Source organism: Centropristis striata, chromosome 2, assembly GCF_030273125.1.
Source record: "Centropristis striata isolate RG_2023a ecotype Rhode Island chromosome 2, C.striata_1.0, whole genome shotgun sequence".
NCBI classification, from domain to species: Eukaryota; Metazoa; Chordata; class Actinopteri; order Perciformes; family Serranidae; genus Centropristis; species Centropristis striata.
Window position 1 is genome coordinate 33,369,349 of NC_081518.1, and position 27,041 is coordinate 33,396,389.

Consider the following 27,041-nt stretch of genomic DNA (forward strand, 5'->3'; position numbering starts at 1 on the left):
ATTGTATAAAATATGGACGTAGTCTCCGTCATCATGGCAGTGCCTGACTCCGCCCAGTTAGTCCAAAAAATTAGGCAGTATTATAACTCACCCTTTAATTTAAATGAAAGCCTAAACATATGCATTATTAAGGGCATGGTCGCTTGAGTGGCTCGCAGCTTTATTCAGCCCACCTCAGCACACCCTCGATCCACCGCTTCCCCCCCTGTCTTGGATTAGCCAGAAGTTAGGAAGAGGCAGCAGGTACTTCCAAGATGGCGACGGCAGGAGCCATGGGAACTAACCAGCTTGGGCTTGATTTCACTCTTCAGAAACCTATTGGTCACTTCACTGACACTACATCCATATCTTATACAGTCTGTGGGTTTAACAGACAACAAAAAAACACATGTTCACTGCAAAGATCACATATTGTGAAAAGACATTATGATATGACACTGTCAGTGGATCCTTTACTGATGATCTGGTCTTTTTTACATTGTTTATGTCGATGCAAAGTCAAGCCATTTACCATTTAAATCTGCTGCAACCATTTCAAATTACAACCAAGCTCTCAGTCTTCATGGGATGGAATCTTAAAAGAAAGTGTGTGTGCACATTCTTGAGCATGTGTGCCTGCCATTGCCATCTGACTCCCCAAACAATGCTGAGTATTTAATGTATATGAGGTGAATGGGGAGCGGCTCTTGCCTGCTCCTAACAATAGAACTGACAAGCAAGCGGCCAGGCTTTCACTTTGCAGACAGCATGGAAAAAACAGGCTTGGAGTCTCCGGATTGTTCACCAACAATGGGCAGCCGCAGGCCTGTAAGGCAGTTTACCTCCTGTGTCATTTTTGTCTTCTTCTCTTGTGTCCCTAAGCCACCAGCCTGCTTTTTAATTGGTTCTCCTGGCTGCGGCTTGGCTTACCTGTCTGGAATTATTGTCACACCAACTAGCCCTGGAATTTCAGTGGACTTTTTCAAAATGTTAGGGGTGCCACACTTGGAGAGGCACTCATCCATTCAAAAAAAAAAAAAAAATCAACCTTAACTGCAAAAGCTGCTAATGGAAAAGATAAGGGATGGCAGAGCAGTGCTTATCCTAATTAAGATGTATGTCAATCCATATAGCTGTTGACTGAATCGGGTTTTGTAGGCCAAAGCGGCTGGAGCTACAGTAGCAGACAGTTAAATGTCTGCTCGCAGCTGTCCAGCCAATGAGCGGATTAGAGGACTCCCATATCTCTGCAGCTGAGATGCAAAAGAAGATTAGGTCCGGGAGCTCATGAAGAGGGCCGGACTGTCCTAATCTGCTCCAGAGTGAGACTCTGCCTTTTTAAACTGGGCTTTGATGATTTATTGCATCTTGTAAATGATGTTCTCGCCTCTCTGGCTTTCTGTGTTTTTTATAGGTTGGTTGTTGGGATGAGTTTAAAAGTGAAGACATCAGCTGTCCATATGTGAAGTTCAGCATGAAGGGAAACCCATTGTGTTGTAATAGGTGGCCAAAAATGTTATGAATAGTTCTATCAAATCAAGTCGGACACGAATAGTACTAATAGAATTGTCATTAGCTGTAATGCCATTCTGTTCATGGAGCACCCTTTTGTTGTGCTCGAGTTTTTATCAGCTCTAATGGTAAATGAAAAAAAAATAATGAGAGGAGGGGAGAAAAATGAATGATGCACTTTGAGAAAAAATTCTAAATGCAGAGGAATAAGGTTGAAATACAAAATCGAGAAAAAATGTCAAGTCGAAATGCATACAGCTTTTTGAGTTCGGTAAAGTAGACTGCATGCTACAATCTGATTTTCCTCAATACTTCTAGTAAATGTCCAAAATATTAACATAAATTGCATAAAGGCAGATTTTCACAAAATAGTAATTGTGCTGGCCTACTACCAAGAATGGGGATTTTAGTAACTACACTAATCAGATTGTAGCTTGCAGTCTCCCTAACTGTTCAGATAGACGCTGTTTCCCTGAAATAAAGTTCCTCTGATGATTTATTGACACGGGAACAACCAATCTGTGAATATCTTTCCAACCTTACTGAACAAAAAAAAGTTGACTTTATTCTCAAAATCATATTTTAACTTTTTTCTTGTCATTTCGACGTTCTCTCAAGTTTTTCTCCTACCGGACCCCAATCCTCTTCTGTAGTAAATATTATTGTTACACATGAAGCCAATTGGCAGTGCATAGTGGCAACATTGAAGACCTCAGTTCCTGTTGGTGTTGGAGTTCATGCAAATTGACCAAGCGGTGTAACCAGAGTACAGCATCTATCATACTGGAGCGTGAAAGTGGGATTTGATTCAAGCTGCTCTGCTATGCCACGACTGCTTGGCAGCTCACATCTCCACGATCAGCATCTCCCGACTGAGACATTGGACTAGGTCCCAGCCTTTTCAGCTCCGAACCTCAGTAGACTTCCTTGGAAACCTTGTTCCCGGGTAGATTATTTGACCTCAATGAGTGCGCAATTGCTTGTGGTGGTATTCATTTTCATCACAACACAGTCCTGCTGCGTGACATTCTCGCCCATGATGACGGATACAATTTAGCCTCTTATCCCTCAGCTCGCTCGTTTTCTGTGAATGCTGCTCTCTTACATTGTGGAAGAGGGAAGGGCATGACCTGCCTTTCAGGGTCAGACAGTTTAAGGGAATTCTATCGGGCAGCATTTCTCCCAGGGACGAGGGCTGGTTAATGAGTAACAAAAAGGAAATGGGTGATAATGCACAACAAGTAAAACATTTATGTTGGAAATGCTGGCCTTAATGGCGAGTGAAACTGCCTCAAACTGTTGCTAATGCAGCCTGCAAACAGTATTTAAAGGGTTAATGGATTGATTTTATGAACTCTAAATTTCAATTTCTGCCATGAATGCATTCTCACAATTAAATTACCAGCTCAGGATATGCTTTTGCCATTCTCAGTTGTCATTGTATGGTGGCTGCTTAGAAGATGGGACACAGGGCAGAGCTGACATCATTTCGTTTACTGCTACAGAGGAGAGGAACATTGTAAATGCAATTTCCTTAGACTATTATTGCAGAATATAGGCTTCAGAAAGCTATCACTTCAAATGGTATGCAAATTTGTTTTTAGGCTATAAGGAACAACTCATATAATCCCCTAATTTCCAATTTAGTGTGCCTTTTAGCACCTGTCTCTGTTGCTTCATATACCACTGAAATGTAAGCCCTCTGGGTTTATGCCGGTGCCAGTGTCTGCTAATCTTGTGGTATAAAAAAAATGAGTTGTCCAGAGGAAAAACCATCCTTCATTCTGAATTCCAGTGCTAATATTCAACCCTAATGGAACTTGACCACAGACTCTTCCAGCAAACCTTGAAAAATTGTGGTTTTTCACCTTTTTTATGCTTGTCAGAGAGCCTATGAAACTCTCTCAGTCACACAATCACACAAGTTTACAGTGTTCAAACTAAGGGCAATAGGACACACAGTTGCACACACACACACACACACACACACACACACCCACACACACACACACACAGGGGCCCTCTCACAAGCTAAAAGAAAACAAGTGTAAACCAAATGTAAACACATTGTTGCCTCTCCGCTCCCACCCCCAACTTGGCTGGATGGGTTTGATTCCATTCATGGAACTGGGAGTCGGCCTGAAGAGGGACGAGAGTCTGTGTAATTGAATTAGTAGCTGTCCCCCCCCCCGTCTTTGGAGAGGCAGGACTAATCATTGAGAGTATCTGGCCTCCCAAGAGAGGGTCGAATAGTTGCCTTGTATAGAAGGGAGACCGGAGGGGCTCTGTCTGCTGTGTGTTTGTGTGTGTGTGGATCTGTGCCTATTTTTGCGTTAATGTGGCTGCCTGGTGTTTGATTTCCAGAGATTCTCTCTACCTTGAGCAGATTAAATGGTACGTCTGGACACAGGGCTCCTGACCCCGTAACCTCTGATGGGGAGGCTATGTAACAACTGCGTGTGTGTGTGTGTCCGTGTATGTGATGCAAAGCAACAGCTGTTCTCCAGATGTCCTCAGCTCTCCCCCCAAAAAAGGGAAAAAAGAAGTCATGAAAGAGAACCCAAACCCCAGAGAGGTATAGATGAGGCTTTGGGAATATTTACTGTAGTATTACAGATACAAACTGTACAAAGGTCATGTTTGTTTGTTTGTAACCATGATTACTAAAACCCTACCGGCCTGATTTTAATGAAATTTGGTAGAAGGGTGTAGTATGGCTGAAGGACGAACCCATGAAACTTTGGAGCTGTTTTGAATCACAGGGCTGATACATGAATTAGTTAACATGTCAAGATAGGACACGGCCTTGACAGAGATCTGTACTCTCCTGGTGCCCTTTTAGCTTTTCAGGCAGAAATGCTAAATTTTGTATTTCCACTTTTCCATTTGCTGTGTAAGCAAATGAACCAAATACTTTTTGTGTTTGTTGGACGAAACAGCCATCTGCATGGGCTGCAGGAAATTGTGATGGGTATTTGTCACTATTTTTGTCCCACACAGTATTATCTCCTTATGCTGTGTCAATAGTGGGTCTTTTCTTACATTTTTTCGTTAACCACAATATTTAGATCATGTTGTGTATCCGCTCCTGCTCTTGTTGATTGTATCACTGTCTGTGATACTATCTAGGTAAGTTATACAGCAGAATATATTTTACAGTATAGGAACTATGCTAAACTAATAGGAACTATTGCTGTTGTATTTCTCTGTGTGGATCGAGTTTGTATGTGGTAGCCACAAAACTGTGCAAGATGCAGTCACAAAAGTTAACAAGTGTGTAGTTGAGATTAAAATGAAGTCGATGTTTGAATGTGTGTAGTCCAAGCAAGGGTGCTGAAAGTAAGCAGTAGCAATTAGGGAAGGGTTTATGCTATTGGGGAATGCTCTCTAGTTAATGTTTTTGAGGCCCTCAATCAAAACCTCATTGTGATTCTTTGGTAGCAGAAAAACTAACTGCACAGGATGATGGAAAGCTGCTCTCATTCTCTTTTCTGCAGCAGCCATTATGCATTGATCAAACAAACCAGGAAACGGGAAAATATCATCAATATTCCCTGTTTTCCAGGTCAGTGAATGACTCGTTTTTGTGACCCCTTGTTCTTGATTCATGATGTGATCTTTGCTGCAGGAGTCAGTTCCCCACAGTCTGCATTGCTGTCGAAAATATATTGCGAACTCATATGCACACAAACACAGCGAGAGCAGATGGTTTGTGTTTGTGTAGATGGAGTTTCTAAGGACTGTTATTGGGAGCGGTGCACTGCTGGGTTCTGCGGAAAACTGCTGTCATTAGATTGTGAAATTCTTGCTGATATTTTCTGTGCAAGGGTACATCTTCTGCTTCACACAGGTGGCAGTAAATATGAATATTTGATTACTTATAATATAACTATTTATACTTATATGTATACTCCATTAATTAGTAGTGGTACATGGGTGCATTTCCTATCTCTACTTTTCTGTAAGTCTCATTTTTTCTGGAGGCTAATAAGCTCTACATGAAGAGTACAGTTGTAAACAGGTGGCTCCCAGTGAGAGGGCAGTGGGTAATGAATCCCTACCATACTAGGAAATTTCCCCCCCACCTGCATTATTAAGCCCAGATCCCATGGATCCATTTAGCTAATTGCATATGTGGGTTTGCTACTTATCCATAAGATCAGCAGAAGACACCAGAGAATTAGTTATGGGGCTTTGGTCAGTCTGTGCTGCAAGGCTGAGCTCTGATGTTTGCCATGATTTGGGGCTTTTAATCCCTTGCTAAAGAGAATTGGAAAGCAGCAGCAGCATCAGTTTGTTTTCCTCTTGGTGTTGCTCCTCAAGTTTCATTGTGTTTTGTAAAAGCAGTCCTTCCTGTGGTTAGATGAGTTGTGTATGGCACAGAAAGGTTCACTCTGTCTTTTCAGGTCTCATCGATGCAGTGTACTGTAGCTGATAGAACAGAGGAGGAATGATTGTACTGTCCTTGATGCTAATGTTTAATGCCTAAGGACATGGTTGCAGAGATGGTTATATCTCAGCAGAATGACTGTACTGAGCCAGTTATCATACTAATGTGTACTAAATTAAGGAATGTTCGACTAGATCCACATTTGGATGGATTTCAGACCCTCATGTGCTTCTGTTAAATGAATTGTATATTAATGTTCTTTGGGCTAAGTACACAATAGGCAGGATTCCCCCTGATGTAGAGCATTGGGTTGAAAGTTGTAGCCAACTTTGATACTTGATAGGTCAAAAAGTTAAAGATGGTAAAAATGGTGTTGTATTACATTTCTCAGAGCGTTTAACCCTTATTTATAATCTATGGTTTAAACAACACGTAATATTTTGTCTCAGCTAGCCTGTTACTGCACCAGTACATTCATTAAAACCACTGAAATATTGCTTTACCTGACTCGTTATCAGGATTAGTGCTAATAGATAACTCTTCCAACCAATTCCAACAACATTCTACTAAAACAGAAACCTAATTCCATATTACAAAAAACAATAAAACATCCACCATCTTGATGTTACCATCAACCCAGCTTTTATTTTCTTCTGCCATGTTTCTGTGTACTACGACATCAACCCGACAAGTTGTGTACCAACTTTTTTTGATGACTTTCAGAGTTAAAATTCTGAGGAATGGGGGCATTCCAGTCCAGTTTTCTTTTTTCCCAGTTTGGAATTAATTTAATAAATTATTCTGACCCCACATGAATATAGCAAGACTGGAAATGGGGGGAAAGCTAACTTGGCTCAGTCCAATTTAAAAAAAAAAAAAAAAAAAAAAAAAAAAAAAAAAAAAAAAGACAACAAACAAACACGCAAACAATAGAATAAATAAATAAAATGACAAAAACCTTATATATATATATATATATATATATATATATATATATAAGAATCCAGACATGAAATGTTTCATTCTATAAAATGTGCTATTTCCACTTTTTGATTGATTGAATTACTGACATAAATTAACTTTTCTATGACATTCTAATTTATTGAGATGCACCTGTATATACAATAATATTGATCCTCTCATCTAACTCTAAGCAACAAAGGCTGTTTGTGAAATTTTTTTGAAGTTTGGGGACAAATGTTTGTAATGTTTGCCCGTCAGTAAGCAGCTGCCATTGTGGCCTACAGAAAGGACCTCAGCACCTTGCTACCGTTAGCTTTTAGCAGAGCAGCGCAATGGCAAAAACTGTGGGCAATAAATCAGTTTATTAGGGTGAATTCAAATTCATGCTTTTGCTTGGTGGACATGTTTTATTTTACTTTCTCTCTCTCTGTCTCACACTCACTCACTCACTCTCTCACTCTCTCTCTCTCTCTCTCTCTCTCTCTCTCTCTCTCTCACACACACACACACATACACACCCCTTTGGTAAACAATACGAGTCGCCACTTTGACCCGTCTGTAATCCAGCTGTGTTGATAGTGCGAGATGTTGAGAAGTCATAGTGGGCAGCTTTATTAAAGCCTCATCTTTGAAGCTGGAGCGATGTGTTTCTCAGGCAGGCACCATATTGTCTGACCTGTCCCCACTCTGTCCCCCCTCTGCAGCGTGTGATTAATGAAACTGCAGGACGGACAGAACAATGAAGTCTCCAGTGGCATATTGTGCTCCTTAAGATTGCCAGTGGCGATGTGCCCCTGCGATCCACCTCTGGAAACTCCAGGGAACCAGAGGAGTTTCCCCTCCCATTCTGTTTTTCACCAGCCATATTTCCTGTCATTTATTTACTCTTGAAAGATCTGACAAGCATTAATTTAACAAGATATAGTGGGAGTTAAGTTAGATTTTTTTTTTTAGATGTCTCACAGCCCTTGGTGGTGTTTCCTAGGCCAAGCATGTTGGATGTTGCTCAAAGCAATTCCCCTCAGGCTCATAGAAGACAATTACAGGAATGCAAATGTCTCTTAAGTTATGTGAGATTAGGTTTCTCTCTCCTTTAGCATGTTTTGTTTAATTCAGGTGTTCATGGTTCTTTTCCTGGAGGCAAAAGGCTTAGAATTTCTCCTTAGTCACATTATTTTCAGCTCTGTGCAGAGATTCCTTTCCCATTGTTTTGTTGTTTGATCTGTAAGAAAGTTTCCCTGTAATGTTTTGATGTGGATTTAATGCAATGTGAGGCCCTGTTACTTGGCACCCTTCATAACCACTCATTATTATGGAGTATAAAAATTGTAGAATACAGTTTAAGTACCATTTGATGTATCTTATAAATGTTAAAGTAACACTGAATCACACATGTTGCTACTCTGCCAGTTCCTGTTGTCTTTCAAATTAAAGGGGAACTCCACCATCACATCTTTACACAGCAAAATCTGTTTAAAGGGCTTGTGGAGTGATTGAAAGAATTTCCACCTAAACAAATGTCAGTCGAGGCATCACAGTTGGAGCCGAAGACTTAAAGTCTGAAAATGAAAAAAATCTGGGGATGAGGAATTGGAGCCGCTCCTCATCTTTGTCTGAGGCCAGCAGATCAAGGCTACATTAGCCACCACTAGCATAACACACATAAATTAGAGACAACGGAATAATTTTTCCCTAGAAGATTAGAAGAAAATACCAGACACATTTCTCCCAAGCCTCATATCTTCGGAACATTCTGACACTATAGTGGCATCGTCGGATGAACAAATGGGGAAGAAACTAGCTTTGTTTGAGACCAGGATCTGTTTTAGCAACTTGGTGTTAGCAAAACTAACCATTTACGCTCTAGCTAATGCTCTAGCTAATTCATTTTAGTAATTCTAAATATGACTGTAAAAATATCAATACATTATGCCAGATGTTCACAACACTTGCAAATGAGCAAGGTGGAGACGCACTCATGTTTACAATTTCATACTTTTGTAGCAGCTTGTAATGTGTCATCTTCTTGTGATAGAGTATCTTTGTCTGAATCTCTGTCTAAACTATTGGCATGCAAGTTGTATTGTGGGAAATGTTAGCGATATTTTGACAAGAAAGCTGACACAAAGCTGATAGAAAGCTTAAAGATCAGAATGTAAAAGTCAACCACAACATCATTACATTACAGTGAATAAACAGCAACACTGTTTATTCACTGTTACAATTTTTAAAAAGTATATACAGTATGTATAACTTCAGTAGAGCTTCAGTATAGTTTCAGTAGCTAGCGTAGTATATAGGTGCTGGTTAACTATGTGCTGTAGTCTGCCAATATTAGCCCCATGTTATCATTCATCTCCTTCCAACCTCTCCAGGTAACGAGTCTGACTGTTACACATGCTCCACACAGGCACAATGTTTAACCATTATTAGCTTGAAATGCAGAAAAACCAGCATCTAAATAAAGAGGACCTTAAACTATTGCAAGAGTCTATTGAGCAGAGATTTATAGTTGTTGGATCGTGGTTGGAGCTTGCAAGGCTACACTAGGATTGGCCTGTCTGCGTTCGAGGGGTGGGACTTCAAAGGGTGAGTTGTCCAATTTGAGTGTGACAATGCTGGGACACTTCTTAACCTTGTACTTTAGTTAATACACACTACAGTACCCTATCATTTTTTGATCTCCTCAGTGAAATGTGAAATTTGAAAAGTGAGCTACTGTGTGAATCGGTTACCTCCCAGTAAGAAACCCAAAACCTCTTGACGCTCCCCTGCTAATGTCAGTGAGTTAGTGACACTTAAGGGACAGGTTTCTGCTGCTAGCTGTGTGAGCTAACGCTGAGCTGGAGTCTGATGAGTAAGCAATCATCAGAATCAGGATAGAGATCCTTAGCGGCCGATGTTTTCTTTCATCACAATGCAGCTGTTTGGATTTGACCCTCTCACATTACATTGTTTGGAATTCTTTGCTCCTGGATGGATTAATTGAATGACTAACATGCTGCAGCCCTGTTTTCTCTTGACGAATATTTAATCCTGTTACACCTGTCCTGTGTGTGACAACAAATCGCTTTACCTGTGTGTAGGTTTGCATGGCTGACGAATCATTGCTTACAGCACAGTCTAGTTGAGTGTTTGTGAGTGTTGGTGTAACTGCAGTGTGTGCAGAAACTCCCGAGGGAGAGAGGACTTGCACGACAGTGGGAGTCTGCACTGTGCTGCTTTTCCCTCCAATGATCCACCTTGAGAGTGTCTCTCACTTGTCCCCCATCAGTCTCCAACCTGTCAGAGGAGCGGCTGCTGCCCGTGTCATTAACTCTGGCTGTAGGCATTGTACTGTACAGCCTGGACAGATAGAATAACCCACACTGCTATTGGTTATTATTACAGCAAAATCCCACATATATTGAACTGACTGCAGACCATACTTGACTATGTGGCATTGTCACTGTTGTGTTGTATACTGCCTTCAAATTGAACTTGTGAACATATAAATCAAACACAGGAATTCATGTACACAAGATGCTAAGCATTCTTTAGGTCATATTGTGGCGACACTGTTTCAACGGCACCATGTCCAGAGGCCACTTAGGCTAATAATGTATTTAATTTTTTCTAGTGACCAGGTAATGTAACGTTAATGCAGGAAATGCTAATGTGTAATGGCCATTAAGAGTATCAACATATTGTAAAATGATGTAGGCAAACTCCATATGACTACAATTACGATATATTAACTTATCTTTCACTCAAAAACAAACATCATTGCCTTTGCTATTTTCTAAAGATGTCATCAACATGCCACAACTCTTAAACTCTGAACATTTAGATATGTTTTAACTTCCCAGGTCTTGAATATGACATCTCATAAACATGTTAAACACATCCCCATTCAAACGCACCAATACACTTTTAAGACACCTGTAGCTAATTAGTGCTCATTCTTGGAGTAGACCTAACTACAAAATAAAACTCCCTAGCTGTTGTCTGGTTAATGTGTTCTTTACAATCAGCCAAAGATTTTTTCGGCAAGAAAGAAAGTAGCTCTGTGTTATTTCCATATTAAAAAAGAAGAGAGTGGACTGAGTCTTTATGCTCTTTAGAAATTCTGACATGTAGCTATTAGCTCGTTAGTAAACAAGCCACAGCTGCAGGTTATTTTACGTGACTTAGAATCTCACCTTTGAAGTTCTTAACTCTTCTTGTCACTTTTAAAGGGACAGTACATAGTTTTTTCCTCTTACCTGGAGTTCTATTTATCAGACTAGATTGTTTTGGTGTTAGTTGCCAAGTGTTGGAGATATTGGCAGTAGAGATGTTGGTGTCTCTCAAATATAATGGAAATAGATTTCCCTTGGCTTGTGGTGCTTAAAGCACCAAATGAATACATTTCAAAAACTCAACAGAAATGTCTTTTTAGAAATCATGACCCTGTCACTCAGGACAAGCCACAGACCTTGTTGTGAGAATTTTTTTGTAGGAACTATTTTCTTTCTACCAAATTACACCCACCAATTGTGTCACCACGCAGAAGAGCATCTCATAACCAGCTAGCAAGTTAGCCAACATTACAGCTCAGATGAGGAGGTCACCATTAATGACTACATCTTGTGCTGTCACAAGTATGAGCCTTGTAGAAAAAATGGTTCATACATGAAAGTAATCAAGACAGATTTAAATGTTTTTCTGGCATTTTCAGCACCATAAGCCAAGTGCCATAGTCCATTATACTCGAGGAAATCTAAATGACGGTCCAGGTAAGAGGTAAAATGTTCAATTTAATTAGAAAAAGCAAGTCAGTTTTTTTAACAGTTTACACTAATTTGGCTGTTTTCCACAACAGATATGTCACTGTAAGTGCAACATATTTAATCTTGACATTGACGGTTTACCTTCATTAGATTCAGCTGTACAGTCCAAAAAGGGACATTTTGTGACAACAGGGATTGTGTTACAGCTGCTATCATGCAGCCTACTTGGCTATAAAGTGTCTTCCAGGTTTGCAATTAACATAGTCTTCAATATACTGATAATGGAGGGCTGATTTTTACCAAGACTCTCGAAGAACAAGCAGTTGTTTCTATTTTATCTGATAATATGGCACAGCCAGCAGCAGTCTTACAATGTGAGGTGCAAAATACCCTGTAAAGTGACCAATCCTAAGCCCCAGAAGGCTTTACTCTTATGGCTCCCTGATGAACACTGTCAGTTGGATATCATTCTAAAAAAGTGCTGACAGCTGTTTATTTGTTCATTCTGCTCTGTGGTTGTTACAACATTGTGTAGCTGGGGCAGGTTTAAGTGTTTTAGAGCACAGTGGGGTGTTTTTAAAAGCTGCCATACCTGGAGTGCAATGGGAAAAGATGTGAGTTTGAGAGAGCTGAATGTAGCCGATATGATCGACTAAAGAAATGACCTGAGTGGCCTTGATAACAATGCTGTACAAATCTTTTTTTGTAAATATTTGACTTGGCCTCCAGCAAGGCCACCTGATTTAAGCTCAACCACCAATAGCAATCTAGCATATACATTTTTCTGTGTAGCTTAAAAATCGTATTACTATTTAATAATTTATATTCCTCCTGAACTGTTCTAGTCTGCTTAGAAAAACCTTATTTGCATAGGGGTGTTTGGAAGCATCTTTTATGCTTTGTGTTTTTTTGATGAACGTGCTTTTTGAATTTGCAGTCATCAACTTAACCAGCTGTAATTGTCTCCCTTTTCTTGACAGTAAGATTCTAATTAATTTGCATATCTTAATTTAGTTTCGCCTTAAGTTATGCTCATGTGCTGCCACATACGGCATAGCCGTATACAAACATCTAAAAGTGTTAAGTGTGGTATCCATTTCTTGAATCTACTGTATATACACATATTATGTACATTTGTCTCACATATGTCCACCATTTGTTTTTTCAGCTGTGAAGATCAGCAGACATCCAAGGCTGCATTTTCCTCTTCAATAAGGTAAGAAGCTGATGATGGAGGATGTTGTTACATACATGTATGTGTGTACTCTCAGCACTACAGATGGTGTGCAGCATCACTTACAGTCTGCACGGAAGAGAAGAGGATGAAAAGATGTAATTTGGCTTTTCATGCAGTTGAATTAAGCTGTGAAATCACACATTTGCATCAAAGTCAGTGTCTGCTACATGTTTCTGCTGGCGAGACTTATTAGAATAAGGAGTAGTTTCCAGCTGTCAGAGCACCATATGGAAGCATACTGTGAAAGAGTTTAAGGTCTCAAATCTTTCTTCATGATGTCCTGAAGGCTTTTTGCTTTTTCTCGACTGCTCTTAATTGCAGCAGCAGCAGCTACAGTTTCTCTGTATTTTCTCGCACATAATAGTTTTGTCTGTTTGTTTCCTGTTTTTATCTTTTTATGATTCACTCTTTCCACTTACACAACACATTTAAAGCAAGGTGTTGGACCTGCGTCATACAGTTCCTCAACTGAATAACTTATTCAAACGTATAATGCATCATGTCAATCTTGTGTGTTGTTGAAATTAAACCATTTTTTTTCTGTTTCCTAAGTGGAGTGTATGTAAGTCACACAGACCTGGCTTAAAGAGGCTTTCTAGTTGTACTGGTTACCATGTCATATCTTGTGTGGATACAAAAGAAGCTGATTATTACTTTAAGATAATAATTGAAGTCAATAGAATTTGTAAAAAAAACAAAACAAAAAAGCAACAAACAAAGCAAAACTAAACTGTGTGCCTGAACATCTGCCTCTCTCCATGACAGTATGCATAATGTACATTATCAAGCTGATTCAATGAGCTGCTTTCAAAGGGCAATTACAGTAACTGGCAGCATCTGGTGCCCAGCCTCTCACTGTAGCCATGCTCCGCTCCACAAATGAGGTTCACAGTTGCTGTGCATTTTATTTTTCCAACAATTAACCCCTTAGTGTTTTGGACTTTTGAATCTTCTTCTTTTATTTTATTTTATTTTTATTTCATAATCAATAACCGTTTATGGGTTCTTCATGAACTGGAAGAGTCAATAGCATTTCCATTGAGTATGTTTTTGTTTTCCCCATCCATCCAAAGATACACTTTATGGTTTCATGTAATAGATCAGCATTGACTAAATATCTTGTAAACAAGCTTAGTGTTTGATCTCAAATCAAACTGGATTTATTTTTTACTTTAGATCTAATTTTTGTTTCATATTCATTCTCATTATTATGTAGCCCAGTGGTTCTCAACCTTTTTTCAGTGATGTACCCCCTGTGAAATAGGTTTTCAGCCAAGTACCCCTAACCAGGGCAAGGCATCTTAAAAACAGAGCGCTGTGCCATCAGTATCTGATTTATTAAATATTGGAACTGATAAACACATACAAAATTCAAACATTTGAAAAAAAAAACTTTTTCAAACATTTTAAATATTAATAATCCATGACTAAATTTATTGCATTTCTCATCACTAAAATGTAGTGATTCAAACTAATGTAGTAAAAGCAGTGACCATAAAACTATAACTGCTACGCTTCAACCACGACTCCATCTTTGAGTTTTCAAGTGATTGACAGGTGATACCAGGTGGCATATGACAGGTTGGGTCGAACCATCCTGGCATGGGGGAGACTCAGTTTTTAGGATAATGAAATTGAATAGCCTACTGAATATAAAATACATTTTATGAACTTATACTTATATTTTTCTAAAATATTTATTAAATAATTATTTTTAAGGGTTTTTGCATGGATGCTACTTTTTAAATGTATATTTTAAAATCTCACGTACCCCCTGGAGTGCCTTCACATACCCCCAGGGGGTATCCATTTTAATGAATTCACGAGTAAGAAAAAACAAATCTGTAAAAAAATATTATCACAATTTGGAAGCATAATAAAACATGGTAATGGCTTCCATGTACTCTTATCATAAGTATATGATGATCCTGTAGACATTTTGATAATTTCAATGATTTCATTGTTATTAGAGGTTTATAACAACTTGCCAGAGTTGGAATGTTAAGGGGTTTAATGAGCTTGTTGTTCATTAACAAACTCTAATGTCTCATGCCAAACTTCACTAAACATCCACAACAAGTGTGTGTTGAGCCCAAAGCTAAAATACAATAAGACTTCAGTTTAAATATCGGTTTTGGAAGTCGTAAGATGCAAGCAATTTTCTGGTTTGGCGTTCGATACGTGTCTGCTGAAAAGAGCTCCTTTCCCATTTGGCTTTGACGGCGTGTGCTGCAGAGTGTTTGAAACCAAACACAAAAAAATGACAGTGGTGGAATACAGTTCAATCCACCGACTTTCCGTTTTTGTTAACCTTATTTTCAATATTAATCTGGTCATAAAAGTACAATGAAGTATGTCTGAAGTCTCTATCTAGCTTTGCCCTGTATCTGTCGTGGCTCTACTCAATGGGGTCATTCAGCCTGGGCCAGTCGTCTGCTGTCCCGTCTGTTTGCACACAGTTGATTGATCAAGCATGGCCTGAGTTTATGAAATCGTGGTGTGACAAACACTGGAATATTACAGTATAGTTTGTGTTGTCTAAATGTGCTACATAACTCTTATCTGATTATCTGTTTTGCATATGACCACAGGGCATCTGCCACTTTTCCTATTACTTTTGTTCATCAATGAAAAATATGCATTGGGAGCACATTTTGAACCGTTTGTTTTAGTTTTAATTAAGGATTTTGCTTCAGTAGATGAGCAGGGGAGCAGTCTGACCTGGCAGCAAATCAGCTTCTATAATTTACCCATTTTGGAAAGAATTAAATTATAGTCTCGAATGCTGTAGCGCCTCATTTTGTTTTTTGACTATAATAAATGACTTAGAGTTGCAGCTATTGATTGGGCAGCTGCAAACCTCATTTGGATATTTATAAACACTTTTTTTGTTACAATTGTAGGCATAATGTTAGGTTTATTTCCTCAGGCAGGATGAATTAATCATTTAATTGGAACTGGCGCATGTTTATTGCGAGTTATGTCGAGTATAATTACTATGTAAGTAGGTTTATTACATTTTAAACAACCCAACTTTTCCACATGGCATATCTTTGAGGGGTTGTTCTAATTTGATGTTTTTTTTCTGAGGGATGGTGATGTGGTATCAGCCACTTTCTTTCCAACTTGATAAATTGTATTAAATTTTATAGACCTGTAAGTGCAACTAAACAGCTCTGCCATGAGAGAATTGTCTGTGCTGAAGGTGGCTGAAGAGTTTCATTCTCCCCCTGACCCGCCTCATGTTTAGACTCAGAGAGTGTATCCTTCTGGACCGGGGCCAGTGGGCCCCAGCCAGGATCCACTCTGCAGTATTTCTCAGCAGACTGGGACTGCACCCAGATCCAAACTCAGAGGGTCTGCGAGAGCATAACGATCAGTGTAACAGATCATTGCACATTTTTATTATGAATATTTTGTGTTACGTAGTCTTAACTGTAGACTTTTAAGACCGTTTGTAAAACGGTATCCTTTGCTGCAGTGTGTTGAGCTGTGGCTTGAGCCCCCTGTTCATTAGGAATCATGAATATAGAGATATTTATATGTGTGGTCGTGGTTTACACAGACCTTAGTCACTATGGTGACTGTAAAGGCCCCATCTTACTAGGACCAGATGTTTTGGAATTATTGAGTCAACACAGCAGTATCATTAAGCAGCACTGTTACCTCCACCTCATTAAGGATCCATTAATCAAAACTGATGACAACTGGGTCTGTTGCTCAGCTCTCTACGCTGGCTGTTTATGGACTGAGAGGATGTGGTTAGTCTGTCAGCTGTTCCCTAAACAAGCTCTGCTGGGCTGTACTTTGTAAACAAGGAGATGATGTTACACTGTGAGCAGGTTTGAACCAAAATCAACTCGCTTGACAGCATTATGCATTTCCCTATTTTATTTCATGTTAATAAAATCACCTCAGAGCATGAAATAAACGTATATCCAAGGGTCAACCCATGATAACTGGGCCTGATGGTTGAAATATTATTAATGTCAGTAGAAGTGACCCTCAGGGCTGTGGCACGACTCGGGCTGAGACATTATGGGTTTTTTAACACCGCTGTGAAAATGAAGCGTTGCCCCGTGGTTTTGTGGTTGACTCCGCCGACTACCCCAACCAAATCTTTTCTGTCGTTTCCCAACTGCTACAAAAGTTAAAGGGGTTAGCTGAGTAGGTTAGCAACTAAGGAGGCTAACAGTACCGTTATGTCATTCCAGTCACTCAGAAGCTTTAATCCAGCCTTTTTGAGACTCTTAATCCGTAATGATAAATCCAACACTGAATCTCTTATTGATCAATTTTTGTGTGTGTTGAAAACAGTCATTGCTGTCGTTACATGTCCGTTAACAATCCCCATGATGTCTTGAGTTTAACTTAACTAATCAGAGGCTGTGTTCCTGACTGGGCATGTGTGTTATAGCTCTGTTTTCAAATATATTTCGCACTGGAAACAGGAGGTTGACCCTGTAAAAAGCATTGCGGTTTTGACAATGATGACCTCACCCCCATGGTTGCGTCACGTGACTGTGGTGTTGCTCACAGGCCTAGGAATGACTAATCTGGTCAACTTGTTGTTGGTTCACTTTATGAGAACCGGTGCCAGTGCCTCTTACCAGGCCTGGAACATGACTGGCTCTTTCCCACATTTATACTGTGTCTCTTCCACGCTATCGCTGCATTCCTTCCACTGACAGACACTTTACTGGTAAGCAGTGATCTTAGCAGGAGGGTGGGGATGACCAAGGCCACAGGCCGAGGCCTCCCCCACGGCAGCTGGCAGTGAATCACCTGTTTTTCCAGGCAGGGTGGCCGTCCTATCCAAAGGGTTGTGTAATCCCAATTGCACCACTGCCAAATAGAACAGCCCTCAGAGTCCAGAGACCCACTGCCCCCCTTGGCAATCGAATCCAGGCAGATACCATTGGTGTCCCCTTTGGATTTTTTTTCTGTCCTAAAAAGATACCAGTGTTATGTTTTGATTGGAGATGTTTATTGAATATAACCACTTTTACAAAAAAAATCAAAAAGGTTGAATGTTTTAATTTGTGTTAACCCTCTGAAGAGAAATACAGTCATGGTAAAAAATTATTAGACCACCCTTGTTTTCTCCTTGCTTTCTTGTTCATTTAATGCCTGGTATATCTACATTTTCCATGGTTTTCTTGATAATGATTTTGGTTATTATCAAGAAAACCATGGAAAATGGCTAGATATTAGCTCTAATGTCACTATTTTTGTTGGTATTATATTTGTTCAAACAAATGTACCTTTAGTTGTACCAGACATTAAAATTAACAAGAAAAAGGTGGTCTTTTATTTTTTTTCATGACTGTAGTGCCATCATGAGAGGATATCAGATTCTTAATAATGGGCCAATATTGGTCTGATATTGATTGACCCACAGTCGTTTCCTGTTTCTTTGTGACCTGCAGCCATATTATCATGCTTTATACTCATTATATCTGCAGAAATGTCAATACTTTAATGTAGCGGCACTGACTCCCACTAATGGCATTGTTCTCACTGTCTCGTCATCTGATTCTCACCTTTGATTCTAATAGCTTTTTATAGCAAATGCAATTCATCCACACAGTATTCAAATATCTCTTCATACTGCAGAGCACAGTAGAATTATTATTGGTGAAACGGCTCAGGCTAAATCTTGGTTTGACAGCCAGAATTATCCATGGCCCTTAACTACACTGCAAAGTCCCACAAGAAAGACATTCTTCTCAATATCCGTTAAATGCACATGAAAGCACAGAGATTATGTGGACCTTTAGTACATGGCAGGATTTATCGATTTCCCATCTCCTTCTGATTCGCCCACCCAACTTCAGGGTTTAGGGGTGTTTATGTGACATGGGTACAGATGACCAAAAAATGCCAGGAGATAACCTGACAAACATCTCTGCCTCAGCCCTTGTTGATCCACCATATAGAATAAAAAACACTCAAATACATGTTTGTCATGGTGGAGGAGTGCTCGCTCCAGCATGACCAGCAGGAAGAAGTATCTTTAAAAGTTTAAATTCCACAATGTAAAAAGGTTTTAGTACTGAACTCTGTACTTTTGGGGCTACCTACTGAATTATGTACCGACTTCCAGGTTCAGGTATTGGTTCAAATGGTACCCAACCCTAAACATAAACCCACTGTATTACAAGTTAAAGTATTCTACATTCATAATTGTACTTAAAAGTACTGATGTACAAAGCTGAGACTACGTCTTGGTGGGCCTCTTTCTTCTTCTTCCTTGGCATTAAACGGTTACTGAGAATGTTTGTAGGTGTGCATGCTGCCCCCGTTAGGTCTGAAAGAACTGCATCCCGACCCCGGGAGTGTGTTAAATTGAACAATGTTGGATTTTTCTGACAATTAATACAACTTTTTATTATAATAATATAAATAATAATATAATTTTTATTATAATAGGAAGATTGTTATTTCTTTATTTCTTTTTCTCTCTCTCTCTCTCTCTCTCTCTCTCTCTCTCTCTCTCTCTCTCTCTCTCTCTCTCTCTCTCTCTCTCTCTATATATATATATATATATATATATATATATATATATATATATATATATATATATATATATATATATATATATATATATATATATATATATATATATATATGAATGTCTTAGTTCTGAGCCATATTCTAACTTTTGTAAAAGGGACACCTAATTGTTCAATTACAGGATGCACATATAAACATACATGCTCACTGCCTGTGTCTTCTGACACCACAGTGCTGGGAAGTGCTGACAGAAATGCACAGAGAGTCATATTTGTGTGTGCAATATACCTCACAGGGTGGTCTGTGTCTGCCTGGTGACTGTCAGTGACACAGAAATGCAACTCAGCTTTTTTGACAAGTGTTCACAAAGCAGGGAGTGCAAGGAAAGGAATTGGTGCCGACTTGTGAGCTCTGAATCAAAGCATGTCGGAGGGAGACCGAGAGCTTTATAGACAACTCACTAACTGATACTTTTATCTTTGGGCTTTGTATTTCCTTTCATGGACACAGATACGTGAGGAAATGTGGATGACCCCATGTTTTATCCATTGATCATAGTTAGTCTGTAAAGCATTTGTGCTGAAAACAGCAGCCATGTCAGCATCTTACTGCTTCAAAGTATTGAGAAGAACCTCACTTTAATTATTTTTAAATGTTAGTTTAATAGTTTACACATGCCACATCTGAAATGTCTTCCGCTCCTGGTCATGCACAGCTCTGGAAAACGACGAAGAATTCACAATCAGTGCAATGCTGATCACATGTTCCATGATGAAAAAAGGAGCAGGGAGAAAAATATCTTATTTTGCCTGCCCCTTGCTCAAAAAAACAATGAAATAGTAAATAAATATATTTGTAACTGTTAAACTGATAGTATTAATTGGTAGATCTTATCGGCTGATATTGGCCTATCAAAGGCTGTCTGATATATGCTGTTATGAAATGGGTTTTTTTTTACACTATATAATGCAGAAAAAGTATCTTGGGGTGATTTAGAAATTCTTTTAGCTATTAACTTTTAATTTTGTTTAAATAGTAAGCAGTTGACTGACACTGAACAGTAACAATGTTTATTTAGCTTTTTATTTTATTCCTATTTATTCTTTATTTTCTCAGTTAAGTTAATATGTTTAACATAATTAAGTTTTATGTTTGAGAAAATAGCTCTCTGGGTACATTATCAGAGTGGTGAAACATCTGTGCATAATCCATATGAAAAAGCTCTGTTTTCATTCCAGTTCATAAGATTACTATATCAGCCACCATATCTGTTATCGATTAATTCTCCCACTCTAAAATCAGTATCAGCATTGGTCACATATCGGTCCGACTCTATTAATCTATTAAAATTCATATTGTTGGTTAACGGTTAAGAGGTTAATTATAGATATCCTTTGCATAGATGCATAGTCATGTTTTCATGCTACAGCATGTCATCATGGACAACAAGTGACCGTTTGTAATGAAGAAAATTATTATGGTGATATTGGTCACAGTAACTTATGAAATCACCATTACCGTCGCCTCACGAGTGTTAAATGTGCCATAAAAGCATGTTGGCTCTGCTTTCAGGAGCAACAAATCCAAACTAAAGCATGTCTTTATTCTATGATTTAGTGAAACTTTTCGTGTCTGTCTGAATACACCTTTAGATTCTTCCCTTTACCTTCAAAATCAAACTTCTCCGGCAGACACTGAATAATTTTACCTTTTTATAACTTTGGCTTTTTTTTTTAAGTTAAGGTGGTGAATATAAGCGCAGCTCGTTAAACAGCAATAATCCAGAAATACATCAAGCAGCAACTGTTTTCTCATTTTAGTACCTTGTTAAAAAAAAGAAAAGAAATAGATATTAGTCAGGCCACAATCATGGCCACAAACAGCTGTAACCATGGCAACCTGTATTTGAACACATCCTCAAGTGGCAACAGAGTAGTCAGAGTAATGTTAAAGGCTGGATCTATACTCTAAGTGGAAAACAAAAGATCTTTAAAGGAAACCTGAAATGTGGGAGTGACTGAGGGTTGCACTCTCATACGGCTGCCCTTGTTTTCCAGTTGATATTCGGTATGTGAAGAAAGAGGAGTGTGGACTGTGGTTTAGCTTCAGGTTTCAAATGCAAGGAGACACGAAGGAGGAAAGAAAGAACACATTTTCTAACAACTCTTCCCTTTTTTATGGTCCTCATAAAACAACAACAAGGCAATAACAATAAATAACCACGCTGCGTGCAACTCCGTGCTGCATTATGTTGAATGAGGCATTGCCAACAAGCTCTGTGTTGGATTTGTAGCAGCGTTGGCCGACTGTTTGCCTCTCCTCTGCGTGAAACTCGACACCTGCGTCGGTGCTGCTGCCGACAGAGCGGCATCACCTGCCTGCCTGACACATTTGCCAAGCTCGCTCTGTCTCCCTCTCTCTCTTTACTCATACACATGCATGCAAATGTGCAAATGCAAAAATACACAGGCAGACATAGTTTGTGTCACTCAGGAGGTATGCAGTCTGTCACTGAACACCACCACCAACCAGGTGGATAATTATGCTAACAGGCTTTTATTTCTCACATGTAACTTCATTTTCTGTCTTTCTTTCTCTCTTTCTTTGTGTGTGTAACTCCGGTGTTGGTGAACATGTGTGTCAGAGGCTTCTGGTGCCAAAGTAAAGAGCAATTAAACTGAAGTTTCTAGTTGTAAATATTTTTATCCCCCCTGGCATGTGAGTGAAACCTATTAATTCAATTTGTCTCAACGTTTGTCATGCAGCAGGAAAAAAAGATTGTTTGTATCGCCATCAGGAAATTATATTTTTATTCTACTTTCTCTTTCTGGCCTCATGGATAATGGGTAGAAATGTGATTTGTCGACACATTTCTGCCAACCTGCTCCTCCCTTACACTCACTCACTCCCAACAAGCAATTAATACACTTTTCTTGCTGGCTGAAAAAGGCTGAAACAGTGAAATTTCTCTTTAATCGTCAGCATGTTTTACTTTGATACTAACCGAGACATACTGCATAGCTCTCATGGAACCTGATTATAGATATTCCTTGAATTTTAAAGCCCTGATACCAAAAAGTTTGGCAGCTGTCTAAAACAGGAGTAAATCTGAGGGGGAATGGTCTTTTACGTATCATGTATTCAATTGAAAACGCTAAAAAATATAATATTTAATGTGTAAACTGATAAACTTTATTGTTTATTTTAAATATACTCATTCTGAATTTGATGTGTGTAACATGATTTTCAAAAGCTGGGAGTTTTGAAGTTCTGAAAGTGAAATTCTTGCCAGATAACAGTCTAGGGTCCCCGTTGTTGGGGCCCAGAGCGTTTCTGGACGTTGTTGGTATCTGGTTTTCTCTTGCAGGCTACAGTCTTATTACTACCTACTTACATTAGTAGATGAACTGTGTTTACCAACAACACTTTTCGGAAGTGTTCTGAGCCCACGTACTAATGTCCTTTATACAGTCATGTCAGTTTTTATTGCAGCGCTGCCTGAGGGATCAAAGGTCACGGACATCCAATGTTGGTTTTTCGCCTTACCACTAATGTGCATTAGAGGATTCTCTGAATCATGATGCTGTCACCTGTTACCAATTAACCTGTGTACCTGTGGAATGTTCCAAACCAGTGTTTTAAAACAACAACAACAAAAAAAAAACACTTTCACAGTCTTTGGTTGCCCCAGTAACAACTTTTTTGTATCATATCTTTTTGAGACGGCAAACCAACTGGCATATTTACAAACATCCATGTAGTTGATGAGGTAAAATATATTGTTTTTGTACAGTCTCAATTGAATATATGTAAATAAGTATTTGCAAAATAATCACATTCTGCTTTATTTATGTTTTACACCGCATCCTTACTTTTTTGGAATTGTGGTTGTACCTTGAAACTTCATGCATGTACTTTCACATTCATTCTAGTAGACGGCCTTTGAAGTAAAACTCTCTGACAGATCTGAAAGACAACAGCCTGCAGAGTGATATTTACCCAGTGTACTCTTTTAACCTTTTGGCCACCGCCGCTCCATTCAGCCTGCTGGATGATGATGACCTCATTCTGAACTGTGCCGGCTCACTCGTGTGTGACTAAGACTGTATGCTTTAGATCAGTTCCACTTCTGTCTGAGAGAGAGTCTCTAATGTGTTGTTTTCGCTGTGTTTGCATGGAAATGACGACAGCGGTGATAAAAAACTGGTTTATTTGTAGCTGAGGTTTATTTAAAAAAGAAAAGGTTGGCTTGCTCAGGAAAACTGATTCATCATGGAATAATAGTCATGACTTCAAACCCTATGTGTATATGAGAGAGTGTCTGTGCAGCTGAGAACACTGATTTAATATAGTGAAACACTTAAAGGCCGAAAGAGAGGAGTAGCAATAGAACAGGTCAGCAAGCTGTCAGCTGTGCATGCGGCTCTAATAATAGAGATCCAACTGTGGTGTCTTTTTTTTTTTTTTTTAAAGCTTTTTTACATAGACGTCAACACAAAACAAAAGTGTAAGGAATTAATTCAACTGAGTGTTTCTCTATTCAAGTGTAAGCTGCAAACGTCAGCATTCCCACTTTACTGCTGTACCTACAGTAGCTACATAATTGTGAAATGTCTTTTGCTTCCTCCATCGTTGACATTAATCTGATAAAACGCTCTGATTTTTGCTTGGATCCTGTTGCACACGTAGACTGTACATTTTTTGTTTTGATAAAACTGTTTTGTTCATATTCTAGATGTAATTATTTGTCCCTGAAAATTATAAACGTAATACATTAAATTATCAAAAAACCTTCAATACATGCTTGAGCATTCATGCAGGAAATATATAAGCTATTGCCTACATTGACACTACAGACTATCCAACGAACACATTTTTTTTAGCTGTTTATAGTTTTGTCATTTTGTACCATTTTGACAATGTAAGCACATATTAGTGACCTGTAACAGTTTAGATTAAGATAACATGAAATAGTAGTTGTGATATGTACCCTAGGGTAGTCAACGATGGAGGAAACAAAAGACAGCGCTCAGACAAGCATATTGAAGTACATTGCTCTGTGTGACATTTTGCAAACTTTCAAGTCAAGGCAAGATACAGCACCAAATCACAATCCATGTTATTCAGGCATTCATTGCTGTGAGATTTGTCCCATTTGTCCTTCTGGAGCTACCTTACCTTGCTGTCTAATCAGCGAAGTCGCTCAACCAATCATATTCGGTACAATGGTGATTGGCACGCGTGGATGTTTGATTTGGGCGCGCAGGTCTCATTACGAGTGCGCGATTTATGTCAGTGTTCTGATCCCATACAACAGACTTTTATTTAAACGAGTAGCGCATGCATTTTGAAATGTTTTATTATAACTCTTTACATGCATGATGTAGGCATGAGCTTTTAATAAACTTCTTCTTCCACAAATTGAAACTAAAACTAAATTTTATAAAAGTTAAAATAAAATGAATACAGTTAAATATTTCTTTCTTTTTTTTCAAGTGCAAACAATATGAGCCGTGTTTCCTTTAGGGGGAAGAGTGGATACCGGGAAAGTCTCAGGCCACGCCCTCTCAAAAGTCCGCTCACTCTGCATGTCTCCACTACAAAAAGGCCCCCAAAGGGATTTAGGTGACGTATGGTTTTCGATCGTCGCGTAATGGCTTAGTGACAGTTTCGACCGTGATCACATAAGCGATGGATTAAACACGGGAGAAGCAACTGTGGCAGCCACCGCTAACTGTGCACAACATCAGCAGCTGATCAAAACAAAGCAGCATGGCTAATTACTATGCACAGCTTCTTCACTGATCTTAAACATAGCGACCTTGAATTAACCAGCATCGCTAACTGTGCACAGAATGTGCTTGTTGTAAACAAACAGAGATCGCTAAGTGAACACCTCCTGCAGCAGCAGCACATACACACTGTACTGCTACAGAGCTAACTGTTAGCCTTTTAGCAATTTGCAGACTCTGGCTCTGCAGCTGGGAGAGACTGCTGCAGGAGGACTGTGCCGTTCTTACTCTTCTTAACGAGCCCTTGCTTGCTGCTTCCCTCCTCCTCTTCTTCTTTTCATTTTGCCCCTACAGGTCACAAATAGAAGTCTGGATAGCTCACAAATCTTGCGAGACAGATGTTTAACACGACGAGAAGAGAGAGAGAGAGACTATTGACTTCCCTAACAACACCTTATAGTCTGAACAATAAAATTAAAGTGTAACATAGTGTGTACACGAATGGGATGGATTTTGATAGTCTGTCAGTGTTTCTATGGTTCATTACATTACTTTGAAATTGATTCAAACAATGTTATTTGCCACCTTTGTGTGAGTTAGAGTGGTGGAGAGTTGTGGTGTGAACTGTCTTCCACATGATATGTTTACAGTTATCTTTTTGTGATGAGATTGCCCTATAAAGCCTGGGACATGTCTTTGGCCTCAGTATTTAACCATAATACCTACATTACCATTTTAAAGGGTTCTTGTTTTAACACTAAGCCAGCTCAACTTGATCAAATCTGGTCGCAACAGTCATTTCAGCTGACGAATCTGCAGTTGCAGACTGCTTTTGTTTCCGTGTTGAATACCACAAGTATATAAGAACATTGTCAGTTTGACAGCTTTCTCCTGGAGTAGCTTTAGATAAAAATAAATCTTCAATCATGAAATTCACTCATTCCATCAAGGGAAATTAAAGTGCCATAGCAGCAAAGAGAGACCAAAACGGATACATGATCTAGATCAACAACATGGTTTTGTACAAAAAGGATTCTAATGGTGCATAGAGTGAATTCAATCTCAGGGTTCACTCAACGTGAAACTATCTAAAAGATTTGTTTATATCATACAAACAAATCCATTGATTGTGATGATTCTGTACACATTAATTCAATTTGGTGTGACCGGGTCCTATCGCACAGACTTTATCTCTTCGGTATCAGTGCTTATAAAACAGGCACTTGTTCACCAGGAATAATTTTGATAAATCTTGTTTTGCAGTTTTGATAGCATGTCTCATTTTTCATCTTGGGAAGTGCTTTATCATAATAAAACCACAATATTATTAAGTCTGTTGAAATGTGGTTTCTCTACAGTCAGATTCTTCTTTGAAAGCAACGCGATTGACTTTCCAGCAGCACTCACAGTCCTCACTGCATCTCCTGAGGCCATGTGTGGAGTTGCAGTGAAAGCCACTGTCATATGAGAAGGTTGTATTGTGCTGTGCTCTGCCGTTTTCCATGGCAGGGCCAAGTAGTAAGGCTTCAGGTCAAGAACAATATGCCTTTAACTGCAAATTAGAAAATGCAGCTCTGGATGCAACAAGTTTCTAAATTTAAGTCCAACTAACACACATCACAATTCCTCCCTTTTTGTAATCGAAATAGATTTGTTTTTTTTCTTTTTTGCTAATCGTAGTAAACCAAAGAAAGCAGATGGATTAATTAGCATCATGTTAGCCCAGTTTGGCCCTGGTGTAGAAACTAGGCTACAGGCATGCTCTGGCCAAATATTGAATATGTTCCCTGGTCCAGATCTCCTGTAGGATTGGCCTGTTTCACTTGTGGGCCGTTCTATTATTGGATTAGAGGCCATGTTACTGTAATAGGGCCTGGGCATTCCCAGCAGGCACTGCTGTGCCTCATTGATCTATTGAACAATAGCTACATGTTCCAGTGCTCAGTCTCATTTTCCTTTTA

General features: G+C 39.1%; 1 protein-coding gene across 1 annotated transcript in view; it reads left to right on the top strand.

Moving 5' to 3' along the window:
• Nucleotides 1-27,041, top strand: part of tln2a (talin 2a) — a 124,740-nt gene that overhangs the window by 15,879 nt on the left and 81,820 nt on the right. Inside the window, exon 2 of the mRNA XM_059349220.1 lies at nucleotides 12,764-12,811. The gene's annotated coding sequence lies outside the window, so the exon portion shown is untranslated. The remainder of the gene's footprint in view (nucleotides 1-12,763; nucleotides 12,812-27,041) is intronic.